Here is a 20,409-nt window from a genome sequence, read left to right as displayed (position 1 = left end):
TAACGTCAGTGTCGTTGCCGCCTTTTGCAGTCTCACATGAGCTTAGGGATGGGTCACGCTTGATGCCCAAATACAGATATCATCGGCATATATAGAGATCTGAACAGATTGTGGCAATGAGTCAACCAGGCTGATGAGAGCAAGGTTGAAAAGTATTGGGCTCAGCACTCCACCCTGTGGGACTCCGCGTGAATTTAGATGCAAAGAGATTGTTCTGTCTTGAGTCTGAACAAAACACGACCTCTCGACCAAATAACTGCGTATCCAGCTGAACATGAGGCCTCAAATCTCAGCAGTTTCTAATGCATCCAAAATGGCCTGTGTTACGTTGTTGTAGGCGCCTTTTATGTCCAAGAACAGCGCCACGGTCAATCTTTTCAAATTTTTTTGGTGCTGGACGGATGTTACAAGGTCAGCTACATTGTCGATGTAAGAGCGGCCACGTCAAAACCCAGACATAAATCCAGGGTAGATTTGGTATCGCTCCAGGTACCATTCCGCATGTGTTAACAACATTCTTTCCATGATTCTCCCGACACTGCTGGAGAGTGCAGTTGGGCGGTATGGTGAAATGTCGAGTGCTGATTTTCCCGGTTTAAGGAGTGGAACAAGATGACTGGGCGATGGGCGAAGTTTCCTACAAACCTAGAACCTGAGTGACAGTGGTTCAGCGGCCCTCAGCTCATTGCTGCAAATCATCACCTCATGCAGTTAGCGCTTTACGATAGAGTTGATGAACTTGAGAATAGGACTCCAAGAAAGAACTTGGTTGCGCATAGTGACACGTTGGCTTCTCAGTTAAAAGCAGAAAAAGTTTATAACAGTAAGCCAAATAGATTTTTCAAATTATACTTTAATTGAAAAAGGTCACATCAGAATATTGACATGGATGCCACAGGTAGGCATCCATTGGGTATCCTTTACACGGAATCCCGAGAGAGAGGGAAATGCAAAAGCCACGGCTGTGTTGAGACGACGGGAATGTTGGACTGAGCAGCACCATTGCACATCTTGACACAGTGCATTACGACCTCCTCAAACACACAGGTAGCCAGTGCCAGAGATGTACATAATGTGTTACAGGTAATTGATTACCTGTAATTTTGTAATTAGAAGTAATTACAGTGGCCGCAACTGGCGAAGGTTAGGATCAATTGGAGAGACATGGGAGAGGCCTTTGCCCTGCAGTGGGCGTAGTCAGGCTGATAATGATGAACCTTTAGTATGCAAGACATGCAATTTGGCAATGGTTTTGTTAGAAATGGCATAGCATTTTATGGGTAATGTTTTGTTCAGCGGTTACAGTTGTTTGTAGTACTCCCAATGTTGGAAACAATGAATGGTGAGTGCAGTAGCAATTGCACACTGGCAAAACTAAGGAATCAGAAACTGAGCTTGGCAATCAGTGTTAACCTGCCTCTCTGCATTTTAAAGCCAGCACACTCTCGTATGTCTTGCTGATGAGTTTTAGCACACTGACACTGACTGACTGTGACTGACAGATGCAAAACACAGTGGCACTTTAACTGTGGCCATTTAACCACATATAGGCTGATTTTTTTAACCTTTACAGATTTTTTTTTCTTACAAAAACAGAGATTTGTTGGTGCAGTCTGTTGAGCTACATTAGTACAGTAAGGCGGACATTAGGTACCTCATATGGATCAAGAATTAGACAGTTAGTTAACCTAGATGAACTATTTAAGTTTTCATTTTAGGGGGCAAAGTTCTACTGCGAAATTGCTGGCCTTCAACATCGAAGGTGAGTCCTGTTTTTAAATTTTCTTAATATGTGTTATCATTTGAAATATCGTCAAAAAAGTGCATTTGAAAGCTTGTTGAGCTGATTTTGGCACACTAATTATAGAATGCAGTCACTGCACCTGGCATCACCGAAATCAACTTCTTCTACATCATCAAATGCTCCAATTGCACCTGCTGTTTCTGACACGTAAGAAGTGTGGGAGAAGGCTTGTTATAAATATCCAATGCAGGAATGCAAACTCGGCTAGCTTTCAAATGCATACTTTTGGTGGCCGATATTTTGAACCACACTGGTAATTAATAAAATTTAAAAAATGCAGCTTACCTTCGATGCTGACTGCCATCAATTTTGCAATATAACCTTGCCTTTTGCTATAAAAAATTAATTGATTTTAGTTAATTCATCATTAGTCTGTGGAGATGAATCACAGACACAAGTCATTCATTGTTGGGTCTCCACAAATTTATTTGGCAGGACCCGCTCAGCAGGGCATAAACGGGACAGCGTGCCGCCAGCATCCAGTTGAGCAGCCCTGAAATCCAGTCTGCGCATGCTTGGCAGGCGTGCTGGGGCTGTTGCCATCTTCTGCGGCCGGACCAAGATGGCACGCTATAGGGCCCCCCCCTCTAGCGATGAAGCCATGAGCAAAGTGTGAATGGCGAAAAGCGGATACTCTTGGTGCAAATCGTATGCGACAAGGACTGGCACGGTCGGATGAGGATGCAGCTGCACAGTTGGCGATGACGTTGGTGTCAAGGTGAGCAGGTTCAAGGCGGTCAACTGAGATTGTGTCCTCTCGGCCGTTGATGAGCTGAAGAAAGTGCTTAGAAGCCCACCGGAGCACCTGAACGGACCATCGTATGGTGGCTGCAAGGGTGGGCGTACAGCGTCGTGGCGAACAAAGATGTGAGTGCACTGCTGAAGGTCTGGGAGGGACATGGACACGACGGAATACTGGCACTGATGTGGTGGAACGACAGTGCTCATAGCGCTGTGTAGACGGTATGCGTAATCTCAGATGTCAGCAGGCATGGGTGGCGAGGTCTAGAAGAATTCTCTAGGAACACGGAGAGTAGTGCCAAACGTTAGCTCTGCTGCACAGGTAGAAGAGTCACTGTGAAGTGCGGTGCGGGAACCAAGCAGGAGTAGGGGTAGGCACTTGATCCATGGCAAAAGAAAAGCGGATGCCATAACTGAAGCCTTCAACTTCCAGTGAAAATGCTCAATGACACCATTCGAAATTAGGTGGTAAGAGGTCGTCTTGATGTGATTGACGCTGGGGAGCCGAGTTAGGTTGGCAAGTAATGTGGAGTTGCACTGACAGCCACGATCAGTTGTAATGGTGGAAGGGACACCGTAGCTGCTTACCCAGAGTGTGATGAGTGCTGTTCTGATCGACTCCGCGGTTATGTCCAGAAGGGGCATCGCTTCAGGCCATCTCGTGAACCTGTCAGTGCAGGTTAACAGGTAGCGGTGGTTCCCGCAGGTAGGAAGGGGACCGACAATATCAACGTGCAGGTGGCTGAAGCGGGGAGGCGGGAAGGTGCCAAGCGGAGTCGCAGTTTGTCAATGCGCTTTGCTTTGCTGACAGCTGAGCCATGTGCGCGAGCACCAGTGAACGTCGATGTTGATGCAAGGCCAGACATAACGAGCCGTGACAAGGCGCTGTGTTGCGCGGATGCCAGGATGGGCCAAAGAATGGGGGCATCAAAGACAGTTTGTCGGTATGGTGGAGGCACGTAGGGTCGAGGGCGACCAATCGATGTATCACGTCCGGGTCACCAAATTTGTGGAGATGAATCGCAGACACAAGTCGTTGTCGGGTCTCCACAAATATATCTGGCAGGACCCACTCATCCAGGCGGGAACGGGACAGCGCCTCCGGCATCCAGTTGAGCAGCCACGAAATCTAGTCTGCGCGTGCTTGGCAGGTGTGCTGGGACTGTCGTCGTCTTCTGTGGCCGAACCGCGATGGCATGCTATTAATTCATATGAGGCACATAATGTCTGCCTTGCTGTACAATCCAACTCAACAGGCCACATTGATGTATCTCTCATGCTTTTCAAAATAAAATTGTGCAAAAGTTAAAAAAAATCAACTGTAAATCACATTTTACTGAGATGTCGTCACATGGTTTTGCACTGTTTTTGGTCTTTGAGGAAAGGAAATGTCTCGTATCCTGGTGGGCACCCGAACAGCACTGCAAGGGAAGGGATCAAGGTGAGAGTGGAAGAAGAAAGAGAGGAAGAGGTGCCGTAGTGGAGGGCTCCGGAATAATTTCGATCACCTAGGAATCTTCAACGTGCACTGACATCGCACATGGGCGTCTGCATTTCACCTCCATCAAAGTGCGACTGCCACGGCCGGGTTTGAACCCGGGAACCCCGGCTCAGTAGCCGAGCGCCAAACTACTGAGCCAGATACACCAATAATGGCACAGTTTTGCTCTGCGGAATGTTGCTTCAGCTTGATTTATGCAATTTTCAGTGGTAAATAAAAATTATTCTGATTCCACGGGTATTATAATGCTTGGATCTGCCAATATGAGGCAAGGTCATTTTGTTTCCTACTTAACCTAGTAGGGTGTTTTGTTCAGTTAGTCCTTTTAAGTCCGTAGGCAGTCATTGTCCATGCATGCAGCTTATCTCATTAAGTGTTGATGACAGACAACTGCTTATGGGTCCCAATAATGACAAGTTAGGCAAGCCATTGTGCAGATCCGAAGCAGCGTCTGTGTCCCTATCTCAGAAGCACTGGTTGCACAAGCTTTACATGGGTGCCACTTTCGGTGCTGTGTGCGTGCCACTGTCCAGTTTCAAACAAGGAACTGCTGACAACTGTTCAAGGTTTAGGGGACACGAAAATTTTCATAGTGTATTTTTGCATTTCAATGATGTGTAAGACATTAGCAAACATAAATCACCATGTGAAATTCACCTGCGCTCAGTAGTGAACTTATATACAGGTGTCAGGCTTTTCGGTTTTTATTTTCTAAAATTTGGCTGACTTTTTTTGGCGCTTATTTCAGAATGAATTTTTTTCGGCAACATAATATGGTACTCTTGTGTGGTAAAAAGTCGCCTAGAATTTCTTTTAACCTTTTTTTCAGCCAGAGATTTGATTTACTAGTAATCAACACAAAAATGGCACAAAAAATTTACAGCTATACTTGTAGGAAGAAATGCCATCACCTATAAAAAAGAAATGGAAGGAACTGTAAGTCAAAAATACAAGTGCATTTTGACTTGCAAAAGCTAGGTTGTCATGCTGATGTTGGGTTTCTGCACTGAATGGAGAGAGAGGTTGGGTCTCACGTGGTCTGCATGTTGACAGCGACAGAACTGCTGCTTAACCATCGAGGTAGCCGGAATATCATACTTTTTCGTGGCACTTGTGTATGGCTCCTTACATACAGTGGAGGAGCCCACTCAACTAAGCAACTGCACTAAGTGGGTGATGGCAGTTAACAACATGCAGCAGTTTATTTACAACCTGTCTACAAATGAACCAAGATGGTTGCTATCATGCAAATTTAACAATCAGGAATGTTGGGCCAGAGCTCCCTTCTCACACAACTCCATCAGCCTGACCAACCTAACAAGTGCAGAGCGCAGTGGCTCCTCTCTTTTGGACTGGCGTCAGCACCCTGTCTTGGCCCTGCCTGCTCTCACCGTCAGTCCACCAAAAGCAGGGTCGAGTCTCCCCTTTTGGCACCAGAAAGCCACCTTACCTGTAGCACGCTGATGCCCACGAGCACCTTGTGCATTCCACGAAGCCATTTAAGTACAGTTACAGCACAGACCACACACTCAAAACGATAGCAGCAACTGAATGGGAGCCACCATGCAGCTAGGTCTGAGCGCACAACTCTGCCCGCGCTCACTTCTTCACTGTTAGTCTCTGGAACGTGTGGTCCTCATCACGCGGTGTGGTGCTGAAGTGCCACATTTCATGTCCATTTCCAAACCTGAGGAGTCTGTGTGATGACTGCGCCTTGTAGGAAGGAAGACCTTCCAAGGCCTTGAGTTTTCGTAGACCGCCGTTCCTGCAGTTTACAGCGTTTGTTTTTAAACAAGCCCACTCATATGGCAGAAGGTAGGAGAAGGGAGAGAGGGCCTCGCAATAAGCCCCAAGGAAATAGCTGAAGAAAACATTGAGCTAGTGGATCCGGGTGTTGGCTGTTTTATGACCCTCTGCACTATAGCCCATCAATTTGACTGCTTGAAGCCTCCCAGTTTGCAGAGGTGTGCAGAATAGCAGAGTAATATACCTTAGAACGCATGACTGCACTACTTAATCTTAATTTTCTTGAAGGAGCTAGACACCGCAGCGGACATAGGACAGAGAAAGAAGACGACACAGTTGCAAGTACCGCCGCCCTGTGTAGTCTTCTTTCTCTGTCCCGTGTCCGCTGCGTTGTCTAGCTCCTTCATGTCTCACCAACTGGCCTACACATCTACCCTCCTAACTTAATTTTCTTCTTTGCCCTAGTGCGGTAACGTGTCTATTAAAGAATACTGACTATCCTTTTTCACTTATAACCAAATTTTGAAAACTGAATTCGGTGTACTTTATTTTTGCCTAACCTTATTATTGGATTAATTCTTCGGTACAGTTTTGGTTTCAGCAGTAGAAAGATGGTTGTGGCATCACAAGTAAGCATCCGATCATGCGAGGCATACACAGTCTGAACTATAATAGCTCTTTGTTCACATGCTGCCATTCTGGCTTCTGGAGCAGTTTAGTGCTAGTGTTTCAATGCATTAAAGCTACAGAGCAGTGGTTATACTGTCGCTTCTGTATCCTTACATGACCTTGTACTTGCTAGTGATATGGCAACTGAAACTACAATGGAAAAAAAATTAAATTACAAATTATTTATTGAGTACTGATGAACTCCATGCGATGATCAATGTTTACTAATGTTTCGTACTTTATTCCAGGGCAAAAGCACACGCCGAAAAATTTGGTGCCTCTACTCCTTTAACTCATGTCACCGCACTAGTCTGTAACCGGTCTGGCGTACACTGTGTAGCATTCTCCTTGTCCCTCATCTTTCATGAGTAGGAGAAAAAAGGCATTTCAAGAGTGTTGACAAATATCTCGAGAATGGTTAAGATCGTGTAAGGCAGCCAAGTTAACCTCGTCTGTACCTACCATTGCAGCCTAGGCCTCAAAACCAGTAACTGTGACGTGCACTAACCAATTTTAGTTCATTAGGACGTCTGGTTCCTGACCTTTTTGGTGTTTATTAAGCAAAAAAGATTACAGTGAAGATGAGAGCTTCACAGCAGCTTTTTTTTCTCCAGAAAAATACGGCATATGGTTTCTTAAATTAAACTTGGCAACACGTACATGTGTTCCTGGCAAATGTGCCATCACGCAGGAAGAGGCAGAGAGACCAACATCGATGACTGGCATGCAGACTGGCGATTCTTTGGTGGGATGATTGGCCACAAAGATTTGAAAACAGCTGTATTCTGAAGCAGTTTTGAGGACAGAAAGGGTCGAGATTGTCAGGCATACTTTATTTAAGCACAATTTAGAACATTTCTGGTGACAGGCACACATCTTCATGAGAAGGCCTAAAAGGTGCGTAATTGACCATAGTGATTGCAAAAGCTTCGGTAACCATCCGGTATTTTTCAACAGCCATACGCCAGACAACTCGTGCAACATGATGAAAAAAACTGGATATGGCTGTCCACTAACAGCACTGTTAAAAATACACTTGACAGAATTCATAGCAATACCACGGCCATGCTAAAATAGAATACATTAGCTGAAAGTGGACACCGCATAACCACTGCCCATGAGCCAAGTTCTACAAAACATGGATACAGGACATCGTGTATTTGTATACTCGCACAGCCCGATAATTAGATTGCACTTCGCCTGAAACCGGAGATCAAGTATGACGCTGAAGAATGCGTATCAAAAACAACCTGTGTGTACCACCATTATTTATTAATTACCCTCAGGGCCTGAAGGCATTACAGAGGGGAGTGGGATAACGTACAGTAAATACCATAAAGTACAGCAAGAAAAGAAAAAGAAAACGGCAAGAACAAATGCGGCAAAAAGACAATTATTGTGGGAAATAAGCCAGTGAAAACAAATTCAAAGAAAACACAAAAATTTGAAGAGAGAGACTAGATATGGCAGTATTAAAAAAGTATTAGTAATGTCAACTACATGGTTGGGAACGTCGTTCCAACTCGCACAGGTACTGGGGATGAATTTGGTTTAGGTTTATGGGGTTTAACGTCCCAAAGCGACTAAGGCTATGAGAGACGCCGTAGTGGAGGGCTCCGGAAATTTCGACCACCTGGGGTTCTTTAATGTGCACTGACATCGCACAGTACACGGGCCTCGAATTTCTCCTCCAAAGAAATTCAACCGCCGCGGCTGGGATCGAACCCGCACCTTTCGGGTCAGCAGCCGAGCACCATAGCCACTGAGCCACCGCGGCGGCCAAATTAATAAAAGAAATGTTCAGTGTGACATGAAGGAACACCTATTTTGTGGAGATGATCTATGCAGCCTGTAACATGTAGGCCTGGTTAGCAGCCACCTCTTAAGGAGAGGATTGGTATCATATATCTTGTGAACAGGACATAAGCAAGAAATTTTTCTTTGGCATGAGAGCAGCGGCAATGATAAGGTAGCCTTCACAGCGGTAACACTGGAGCTATGGTGATAACTGGAAAGTATGAATCGCAATGGTTGGTTTTGTGCAGATTCAAATTCAGATGCTAGTGATCTACCACAGACTTATGGTACATACTCCAATTTAGACAGAACGAGTGAAGTAATTTTACTGAGCTAGAGGAAAGGTAGAATTTAGATGCAGATACCCTAACGTACGGTTAGCAGTGTTAGCAGTAAATTCAAAATGCAATTTCTAAGAGGTGAGAAGTTATATGCACACTGAAGTATTAGTACAAAGACAGTTTCCAAGGGAGCATTGCAAAGTTTAAAAGTGGCTGTTACAACGCCACTTTAAGAAGCACACACTTGTTAATATCAGGTTGAAGAATAGAAGCGTAAGAGTCGCTGTTAATTTCAGAGCCTAAAGACAGAAGAGGCAGCATTGTTAGGCAAGTCATTAATACAAACGAGAAAAAGTAAGGGCCCAAGAACCCTGGGGAATGCCTGAGCCCACTGGAGAAGAACAGGAGGTAAGTTGATCTGCAGTCACACATTGAGAATACTAGTTAGTGAGGGAAGACGAGGTTACTGAATTTGAACTTTGTCAAAGGCTTTCGAGAAAGAGAGCTATTTAATGAAAAACAGATTTTAGCCGGCGTGAATATTCGCTGACATGCTAATCTGCGTAGGGGAGGGAATAGGGAAGTAAAGATGGAAGAAGGGTAGAAAACAGTGCAGTCATTGAAGAGGGTTGCAACGCAGTAGTTCACCGCATGATGGCTTCTTTGGATGAGACCAAAGTCAAGTTCTGTGCATGGACAGCAGGGTGATCAAGTGTTTGGCAATTTAGAGTTTGTTTAAAACACCAATAGCGTCCAAATAGGCAAATAAGAATATCATTGCACGTTGCTGCCGTCTGTGAATAACCTAATAGAGTCCACTGTGAGTGGCACTCGGGTGACGGACTGCATGCATTGTTCGTAGCGCGCACGTCCGTTGGCGTGCGCTGGACATTCGAAGAGGATATGAAGCACAGTCTCAACTGAGCTGCAGTTGTCACAATACGGACTGTCTGCTTGCTTGAAGCAGTATCGTAGACTGTTCGCAAACGCAACACTAAGACAAACACAATGATAAACTGTTTCTAGATGACGTGGAGGCCCAAGTGGTAGTCTTGATTTGAGCTGTGGGTCGATGGAATGGAGAAAGGGGTAATGATGACTTGGCGAGTTCCAGAGGCAGTTCTTTTCATCCTGGGTATATGGTTTGGCGAGTTGGGAGGCATCTGATTTTGTGAAGAAGGTGCGCTGGTAGTTACGGTACAAATCGAGGAACATGCAGTCTGCCATAGAACCCTGGCCAGGATGAAATGCACATCGTGTGTAATACAAAAAAAGCTGTGTCTTGCATGAAAATGTTTCATGAAACCCTTGCTGGCAGCACCTGAGAAAGGAATTTGACTCTAGGAAACTTGCAAGGAGAGAGTAGATGCCATGTTTCATGGTCTTGCAGAGGATGCTAATAAATGAAATGGGTTGGTAGTTAATAGAAGAATGCTTGTCTTCAGACTTGAGCATTAAAACCACCTTCCAATCATTGGGGACCCAACCAGACTCCATAAATTGCTCAAACAGTTTAGAAATTAATTATAGCCCTATAAACTTTCATATTTTTTTAGAAGTTTAGAGTTGATGTTGTCCATACCGCATGGAGGTGATATTTTGATTTTTTCAACCCCAACAGGTTCATAACAATGGGGTTCACAAAAAAGAAATTACAAGATGGATAACGAGGATATGTGATATTACCTGGCCACCTGATGCTTTTAGATTAACTGTAGAGTAATCCATTTTGTTAACAATGTTCCGAAATTGTTGGTTATCAGTTAGCATCAGTGGCAAAGTGTGATTGAATAATGACTCCTTTGCTTGTTTTAGTGTGGTTTTATATTAAGAAGCAGAGGACTAACACGCATTACACCAGTGTACAGAATTAGACATTTTGGAGGACTGAAACATTTTTCCCTTGTTTTTTCTAGTGATAAGTAAAGTAAAAATGTTCTCATATTTTGCACATAGGCTGCAAAGTTTAGTGTGCTAGTCAGTAATAACCAGGCACATAAAACAGCAAAAAGGCATTCAAAAGCATCTTCTACACTGCAGCCTTTCTTAGCAGCAACTAATATTTTCTGGACAATAAAAATAACATGCAAAAGGTAGAACTTTATTTTGTATACACAAAAATAATGGCACTTTTACTGACTGCATGCACATACTGCAGCCAGAGTTGAATGCACTGAGTAAATCCTCAAGGTCCTTTACAGCTTTCAGATGTCGATCAACCAAACAATGCAAAAGTGCAAGCGTGAACTCCATAAATGATGCCAGAACAGAATAAATACTGCCCTTTCTGAGAAGCATGAAAGAGCATTGCATCAAAGTGCACAAAGGTGGGCTGCATAAAAGCAACAACATGAGATGACTCGTACATGGCATCACAGACCCCACGATGGCTGACCACACACCACTTCCACGGGGCAGGTAGCTATCAGCGGATAAGATGGACGAACAGGCTTCCTCCATGTTCTGGTCTACAAAAATGGCTATCCTAACAGGTAGAGGGATGAGCACTGGGAAGCCAAATGGCTATCCACAATATTCTGAAGCAAGTGAGTTAAGCAGAAATCAAGCTGACAATTAGATGAAATCTGTTGCCTTCAGATTTGAGCAGGAACAGAGGAAGATCCTACGCCGTCTCATTCAGTTAGCCTGTTTCAGTGCTTTCCCTAAAAACTTGGAAAACATGAGACACTACACATTTTTGTGCGGCTATGCTCAGTAAATCTGTTTTAAAAGAATACATGAGGAAGGAACCAACCGACAGCTTTACGTACGCCTACATTAGTGCACTGTACTTACAGAAATCAGGTCAACGAGTATGTAACCCCATCAGCTAAAGAATAATCACGCTTTCTTTCTTGCTCTGCAGTGCACCACTTAAGCAAAGCTTCCCATTTGTGCAAACGTTTCCTTCCTAGACAACTACTATTACACTCCACAAAGAAAAGAAGCGGCCAGCACATTTCAAACATACATTTTCAATTAGTCGGCAAGCTAAAACCTTACGATGATCATGCATAAAAACCGAGCAGCACACTTGCAATATCAGCTCGAAAGGCTGCGTCCGATGTCAGCTGCGAATGTAAACCCGATGATCTAGCTAGAACTGCCAGTGAAAGCCGCGCGCATCCTGTTCGTGCTCAATTCAAGTGAAAATATTTCTGGCATACGTTTCGCGCAGACAAGCTCATATGCTGGCACAAAAATATTTTTTAGCCGCTAAGTTTCGTGGAGTTCAACGTGCCGAAGCAAATCGTTCCCGCTTATTTCACATAGCGATTTGTGGACGATATGCGAACGGCAGGCGCGGTACTTGCCACCATGGTACTCAAATATGTTGACATTCGAGAAATTATTAACACACACCACCTTTTCAGAACTGCCAGTTGTCTTGCTGAACTTACCGAAATGATGCTCATTGCGTGAGAAGGTTCGCCGGCACTCAGCAGGGATGCCTGCCTGAACATATGTCACTTTATGGTTCGTTAGCATTTACAGCACCTGGCAAAAGCATACGGCAGGTGCAGCAGAGCACAAAAAGGACAGTAATAACACGACACACATCATTTACAACACATTTCATATCCGCGCCACGACCCTAGCACTACGTCACACAAAAAAGAACAGAGGGGAGGGACAAAGAGAAAAGCGCACGCAGCGCCATTACTGAAATTTTGTTGCAGGCGAAACTACGCCTTTTAATTAGAGAAAGACTAACAGTGCACAAAATCACAAGCACCAAATTTTAACTTTTTTTAAGTGGCTTGCTTTTTGACAAAAAAAAATAGTTCGTTGAGTTTTCGTCAGTGTCGCCATCTGTAGTGCTGTCACCTTCGCAATGGCGCGTCATTTGAACTCGCTGGTTTCAGCGTGCGCGTACGAGTCTCGTTGCGGGTCTGCACACAAGCACCTGCTGTTGAGCAATGCTAAACTTTTTTTTACGCTGTAGAAAATCCATTGCCTCAGTGGAACAGAAGTGGCAAAGAAACAGATGTGGTCTGATTCAGTTGAAATATACCTGCCACATTCCCAAGAAAATAAAGAGTTTCTCCAGTTACTGCAGGTGAAAAACTTGGTGATAAATGGACAGCTAACGGGCAAGTGGAAATAGCTCATCATGACAAAAAGCGCAAAAAGATGAATAAGTGAAAGACTGTTAGTCTTGTGTCTTTTCAGTCCGTTCATTATGAAACCTTGACATGGAATAAAGTGGGCAAATAAGCTTCCCACTCAGTGATGGGCAGTGAAGTTGAGATACATTGGAAACTGATGATGATGCTGGGTTTTCTTGACTCAAGGGCATCTAAGGCCGAAGAGCGCCAAACACAAGGTTTTTGGTTGGCTCAGGCTAAAATATGTACTACACGTGTTAAAATCAATACCGGGTGTATAGAGCCCAAGAGTAGTGAGTATGTTCATGACCATAGTGTGTCAGGAGGGTGTATAAGCCAGGTAGAATGCCCTAAAGAGGTGTATAGTGCCAAAAAATTGCGTTAAGAATTGTTGCATATAAAAGACGAAGCCAGGTAGCCTCAACCGCAGCCCTTGGTTGGGAAAGAAGAGCGAGGCATCTAGCAGCTACGGCTAAGCTCAGCCTTCTCCTTAGCAATGAGGAGGGGCTGAGGTTGCTTGGAGTATGAGATCGCTTGTAGAAAGCCTACATGTGTTAAAATTTTGGAAACCCTATCCAATGAAAGCATGCAGTCATCACCTAAAAATAAAGAAGGGTGCAATGGTATTTTATATGTGTATAGCTCTGGGAAGTGCTGCCGTCTTTGTTTCCAATCTCGGGCACATGATTGATGCACGGACAACTGAGATGTGGGCTCCACATCTCGCGCACTGTGGTGCCAGTGCCCTTTAAAAGATGCAAGTGCGTGATGTACGTATGTCTTATCCTCAGTGTGCAGAGAGCAACTTCTTTGAATCTATTTTGTTTTTCCGTGGCATACCTTCCAATCCTTGGTTTTATTGTGTGCAGTTTGTTCTCGGTTCATCCCAATCCTGCTGTCACTCATTGCGGAGTGTAGTCCTCTAATATGTGGCCTGAGGTCCTGGTATGGAAGTTGGTTAACATTAATAAGACTCAGTTCAGCAGCTGACGCAGCAAGCCTATCAGCTTCTTCATTTCCATCTATGCCACAGTGACCTGGTACCCAGCATATTGTAATTTTAAGGTTCAATGTGCACGCAAACATAAAGCATTTCAAGAGGGAATTCATAATGGGGCTTTTATAGGGTTTCCCAGAGGACAGGGCTACAACCACACTTAAGGAATCACAGTAAATAACAGAGGTAGGGATTTTCTTTTGCAGGATGGACCCAACAGCCAGCAGGATACCATGACATTCTGCAGTAAATATGCTTGTGTGTCTATTCATTGTTTTTGTTTCAGAAAATTGACAGCTGCGAACTGCACATGAAACTGAAGATGTTTGGTTTTGGTTTGGTTTGGTTTTATTGGGGTTTAACGTCCCAAAGCTACTCAGGCTATGAGGGACGCCGTAGTGAAGGGCTCTGGAAATGTCGACCACCTGGGGTTCTTTAACGTGCACTGACATCGCACAGTACACGGGCCTCTAGAATTTCGCCTCCGTCGAAATTCGGCCTCCGCGGACGGGATCGAACCCGCGTCAGCGGCCGAGCGCCATAACCACTGAGCCACCGCAGCAGGGCCAAACTGAAGATGTCTTGGAGTCATCAGTGTAAAACTCTGTGCACTGATACTTTGCTTTTAGGGACATGAAGTGCTGTTTTATGCCAATTGGAGACCCATGCTTGCCAACCTCACAAAAAGATCTGTCACAGACAACTGGATGCACTTCCCAGGGAGCAGTCACGCCTTTAGAAGAAGTCATCAGTACTAGAGACTGGTATGCTCATTTCTTGGACAAGTGCGGCGACTCTAATAGGTGAAGGTGAAGTTTCAGACGGTCTGTTTGAAAACAGCTGTGTACTGGTCGGGTTTCGCATAAGCACGCTGCATGGATGGTCGGCATGAGATAATACCTTGGTGGGGTATGCTATACTTGTAAACTTCGCCGTAGTTCAAGTGACTATCAGTCCACCTTATTGTACAAACTAGCAATTGGGCTTGTACGGAAAGCACCAGTAGCCAACCGCAGACCCCGGTGGTACATTGCATCGACCATTTTTAAGGTGGTTCTTCGAGCTGACTCGTACGCTACTCAGCCATTTAGAAGATGGTTGGTTTATGGGGTTTACCGTCCCAAAGCGACTAAGGCTATGAGAGACACCGTAGTGAAGGGCTCCGGAAATTTCGACCACCTGGGGTTCTTTAACGTGCACTGACATCGCACAGTACACGGGCCTCTAGAATTTCTCCTCCACAGAAATTCAACTGCCGCTGCTGGGATCGAACCCGCGTCTTTCGGGTCAGCAGCCGAGCACCATAACCACTGAGCCACCGCGGCGGCCCATATAGAAGACTCAGCAGGCAGTCTCGATCTGTACCCCACGACTGGTGTGACACGATTTTTAGAAGGTTCAGTGCCTTCATGCATTTAAGCCTTAACTGCTCAATGTGTGTGACGAACATAAGCTTTTCGTCGACTATGACGCCAAGAAATTTGTGGTCTTTTTGGACAGCAATACTCTGCCCGTTCAGTGTGATGTCGGGTTCAGGTCTAACACCACGTTTTTTTTAGAGGAGTACACTGACTGTCTTTTCTGTGTTGAGTTTAAATCCGTTCTTGTGTGCCCACTTTGATACTTTGTTCTTAGATGGACAAATTACATGACTTGTAGCTTATTTACAAATCGTCAACATAAATAGTGTAGGATACTGATCTCGGTAGGATGCTCAATTAATTCATTTTGACCATGAAAAGAGTGCAGCAAAGAACGCCGCCTTGAGGGAAACCATTCTCATATGAAGACCTGCTTAGATAAGGAATTCCCTACATGGACCTTGAATGTTTGTTCAGACAGACAACTCTGAATGGTGGTCAAATACATTGGAAACTGAGTTTTTGATTCATCATGATTTTGCAGGATAAAGGGTTCTCCCAATGATTTGCCATTATCCCTGCACCATGCACTAGCCACAGCCACCAATCCCAGCTGATTTGCTAACCTCCGCATCCGACTTCTGGGCGTCCCTTGCTAGTTTAGTTACCTAGGAATCTAATGTGTTAGCTGAATAGACTGATAGTTATCTATTCTCTGGGTTATATGTCCCGCCCTATTCTAATTTTTTTTTCTAATTTCTTGTGTATCATTAACTTAAAATTGTAATCTAATCCACACTGCTGTCTCTCAAGCTTTCCCCATCATTTTACTCCTAACAACGGGCTGCATTGTACCGGTTATTTTAAAATCTTTTCTGTAATGTCCATTTTTCATCCTCTCAGACAAGTGATGGCAGGGTGCAGCTGTTAACTATCTGCCTTTCGATCTATATTTTCTTGCAAGGGTTATTAGCAAACTGTCGTTCGCTACACTACCTGTGCAGCTGCTACATCGCTGCTCACACCAAGCGTGTGCCCCGATGCTTGACCCGCATGAGTGAAGTGTAGGCATCTGAAGAACATCTATTGCACTCGAAGCAAAGCTTTTACAGCCATGAAAAGGACGGGAAGGAGGGAAAGTGCACACTCCTATCACTTGGTGCATACATGCACAACTAGACTGTGCTGCACAATGATAAGCCGCAATAGGGCGGCTGTCCGTGGTTACTACAACAGTGTCTTCCAAATATACCCCTACCTGTCCTTATTTTCGAAGTAATTTCTTTCTCATGGTCCAAATCCAGAGTGACTACTTGGCTTAGATACTGTACAATGTCAGTGCATGTTAAAGGGCCCTAGGCAGTCACAATTAATCTGAAGCTCAACCCCATGGCATCTCTAGCCCCACAAAAGACAGGTCTCTCATAGGCCATGTGCAGCTTTGGGATGCTAAACCTCTGCATACCATACCAATATCTCTCTAACCGTCGTAAACTGTTGTTCTTTTCACGAACTGTTAAAAATTAATTTTCCTCGTATAATTTTGAGCCTACCACTGCACTTTGTTTAGGTCTTCAAGCATGCACTGTAAATTCATCCTCTGAACATCAATGTCTGACTGGAATGTGACAATTTGATTGGGACCTGAAACAGACATTTGACAGCTCAAATGGGAGTCGAATTGCAAATCTAAAATCAACTGGGTTGTCCAGCTTTAACTGTAATGCCAATTTCAATCTAATTGATACCAAATACGGTACCATTTATCTTTCTTTACAGGGACACATTCGTCTGCTGGTGGCTCTGTTGAGTTCATAAGATGTGGAGGGGGTGGAGCAGAAGGACAGTAGCCTCGCAGAGAGGTTGCGGAGTAAGGCGGAGCGAGAGTCGAGAGGCTGTGCATGAAGCCAGGTCTTGACAGAATCGCCTACCAGGCTCTCCACAATCGCGACACACTAGAGCACAAGTGCCTTCTGGATACATTTAACTCCATCTGGGAATCTGGTGCCCACCAGACAATTGGCTCGTTGCAGTTGTCACCCCCCATCCCCAAGCATGGCAAGCAAGCAAGAAACCCTCTTAACTATCTCCCCATACATCTCACCTCTGCAGCTTGCAAGGTCATCGAACATAAGTTTCTGCGCTGCCTCACCTGCTTGCAAGGGCTTTTAACTTTCTCCACGAAACTGGAAGCAACTTTCGCTAATTCCGCTGATCCTAAAACAGCGCAAACAAGACAAGGAAACGTACAACAACAGCGATTCTAAAACAGTGCAAACAAGACAAGGAGGACGGAAGGAAACGTACAACAACAGCGCTCGTGTTGTACGTTTCCTTCCGTCCTCCTTGTCTTGTTTGCACTGTTTTAGAATGAGTACCTACCAACTTGCCCAGGCTTCTACTTTGGCTATTCCGTTGCACTGCCAACTCAGTCAACGATGTTGTTTCTAATCTCGAACAGTCCCTACGTAGAAACCACACAGCCTTCCTCTTTTTACTTGAAATCCAAAGTGCTTTTGACCTCATCCCACACTCCGCCATACTCTCCGCACTTTCACAACATGGAGTCTCGGGCCATCTCCTCCGCCTTCTCATGCCAGAGTAAGACATTGCCTAAGCTCCAGCAGGACCCTACCCAGGGGAGCTCCTCATGGTTCTGTTCTTTCACCTTTGCTCTTTAACCGAGTACTCTCACCCCTTCCTAAGGAAACTCCCTCTGCCGTCCACACAACTATATATGCTAAAGACATCGCTCTTTGGACAACGTCAGACCTTGAATCTCTTGGCCTCTCACACTCCACAGCCAAATCCAAGACCGTCCTGCTGCTCGAAACACCTTCCCAAACCTCCTCCTTCACAGCGCCTCTATTCCCTGGCTTAGCAAAGTCTGATACCAAGGCCTACTCATAGACTCCAACCTAAAACAAGAAACTACCACTTCTAGATCTATTGCAGAATTGTGCTAAGTCAACCGTGTGCTCCAACAGCTGAACGAAGGTTCTGCCAGGGCTCTGCAACCAGCCCAACCTGCAGAGGTTGTACGTCCTATGAGGCATTAGAACACATTTTTTACTGCCCTTCTTTCTCTATAGCACTTGCTTCCCTTCTCCAAGGTTGCAGAAACCTAGGTTTACCTTCATCCAGCTTCGATGACCTACTCTTTCCCAAATGCAGCAGGTCCTCACACTTATCTGCCCTCCTCATCTTTTCCCCCTGCAGGGGCATCTGCAAGATGTAGATGATGATGAGTTGCGACGCCATGCCTTTCCGAGCATCCGCAGGGACATCCCTGCAGGGGGATGATGGCAAGCAGTGTGCCACTATGGACCCGAGCACCCATGTTTAGCCGTGCGCGGCAGCGCCATGTCCGCGGAAAAGGAGATCCTGAAGGTTGAGCCGATGTCGAGCGTTTAGACCTTTAAGGCTCCTCGGAAGAGGCAACACACTACTTTGTGTTGCCTCCCGACCCGACTGGGGGAAATCGACAATCACCTTTTCCTATCCTCTATCTTTCACTTTCCTATCTCTTTCTCAACTCTCTTAGTGGTCCTGGGAGACTTCAACACACCCCACACCACATGGGCCTACAGCACCACCGATACCGCCCAAGGGGCCGCCCTACACGGTGCAGTAGATGCACTGGGACTAGATCTCCTCACCGACTTCACCTCTCTCATCCGCCCGCACAACCACATATCCAACGATACCTCCTCCGGTCTCACTTTCACCCGAAACATTCCACGAGCTACCTTGACCAACCTAGGAGAGGCCCTAGGAAGCGACTATTTCGTCTTGTCGATCAGTATCCTGTCCCCTCAACACCAAACATCAATGGGCACCATCCGCATCACAAACTGGAATAAATTACGGGTGACTGCACCCCAATCATTATCCATAGCAGACATAGCAAAAATGGAGCCAATTCCTATATGAACGTCACTTCAAAAACATCCGCTGCCTTCAACGCATTGTAGAATACCCCTCAGCTTACAACCACCTCCTACACATCTGGGAGGCACGGCATGGCCTCCTACATAGAGGGTGACGACAAAAGCACAATCGCACACTTAGCGCCGCATAACACACCTCATGGAGCAAGCCCAAGGATACATCTCCCAGCTGTCCACCCAAAATTGGCTCCGGTTTTGTGTTCCGCTCAAGGGTGCACTAAGCACATCCGAAACCTGGACCATCCTCAGCGCCTCCTCAACATGGACACCACCAAAGCCGCCACCCATCACACCTTGCAGACCATAGCCCACACCTATAAGGGCTCCGACCAAGCTCTGCTGGACGAGCTTCAGACAGAATACTTTGGTGCCCACCACCTGCCCCCATCCAATGCTCCATACACCAGCCTCCCCAACCCAGACTGGATGCCCCCATCACCTATGTCTATATTGCTGTGCAGTTGGCCACCAGGTCTAACGCCCCGGAAGTGGACAAAATTATGAATGCCATCATACGTAACCTCTCCAGGGAAAACATTCAGGCATTTACGACATACCTAATTGAGCAACAATGGATCCCTGGACAGCTCCCTCCAGAGTGGAAACATGTGGAGGTCATCCTCATTCCCAAGTTCAACAAACCTCCTTCAGTGAAGGCACTCTGCCCCATTCATGTCTTGCCTCGGCAAGATTTACAAACAGGTCGTTCATACCCACCTCCGAAACCGTACTGATGCTAAGAACCTCTTTCCCCTGTACAAGATCGGTTTCCACCCTGGACTTTCCACCCAAGACGCCTTTCTCCTGCTAAAAACGACGTACTCACGGGCATGCCATCTGGAGGTGAACTTCAAGGGGCAATTTGACAACATCGCCCACACAGCCATCCTGAACAGCCTCAATCATATCAACTGCGGCACCCGCATCTATCAGTACATCACCGCCTTCCTCTCCAACCGCACTGCCACAATCGGCATAGGCACTATGCGATCCCAACCCTTCGACACTCATAATAAGGGCACCTTGCAAGGAGCTGTCCTCTCCCCACTCCTTTTTAATATCGCTACGGCCCACTTGGCCCACCAACTAGCTGCTCAACAGGACCTCAGCTGCACCACGTATGCAGACAATATTTCCTCAAGGTCTACACGGGGCTCCCTCGAAGCCAAGAAAGAGGCTCTTGGAAAAGCCATCCTAACCGTTGAGGATTTCTTCACCAGCAGTGGCATGCAACAAGCCCTGGAAAAAACTGAAGTGATTCGAACACACGGACCCCGCTACAAGTCACCTGGCTCTATCTGCCTCCGAAGCCATGACCATCTCATTGAGAAATGCCCGCTTATTCGGGTCCTTGGCCTCTGGGTTCAACATGACGGAAAGCCCACCCACACCCTGTAGACACTCCGCACCTCAGGTCTCAATGTCACCCGCATGATCCGCCGAATAGTGGGGC

General features: G+C 45.7%; 1 protein-coding gene across 1 annotated transcript in view; it reads right to left on the bottom strand.

Annotated features, from left to right (window-relative positions):
• Window positions 1-20,409, bottom strand: part of LOC149357007 (uncharacterized) — a 48,917-nt gene that overhangs the window by 13,723 nt on the left and 14,785 nt on the right. The gene's annotated exons all lie outside the window — the stretch shown is intronic.

Source organism: Amblyomma mixtum, chromosome 3 (genome assembly GCF_055824585.1).
Source record: "Amblyomma mixtum isolate Tamu chromosome 3, ASM5582458v1, whole genome shotgun sequence".
NCBI classification, from domain to species: Eukaryota; Metazoa; Arthropoda; class Arachnida; order Ixodida; family Ixodidae; genus Amblyomma; species Amblyomma mixtum.
Note: the sequence above shows the minus strand (reverse complement) of the source record. Positions and strands in the feature narration are given on the sequence as shown.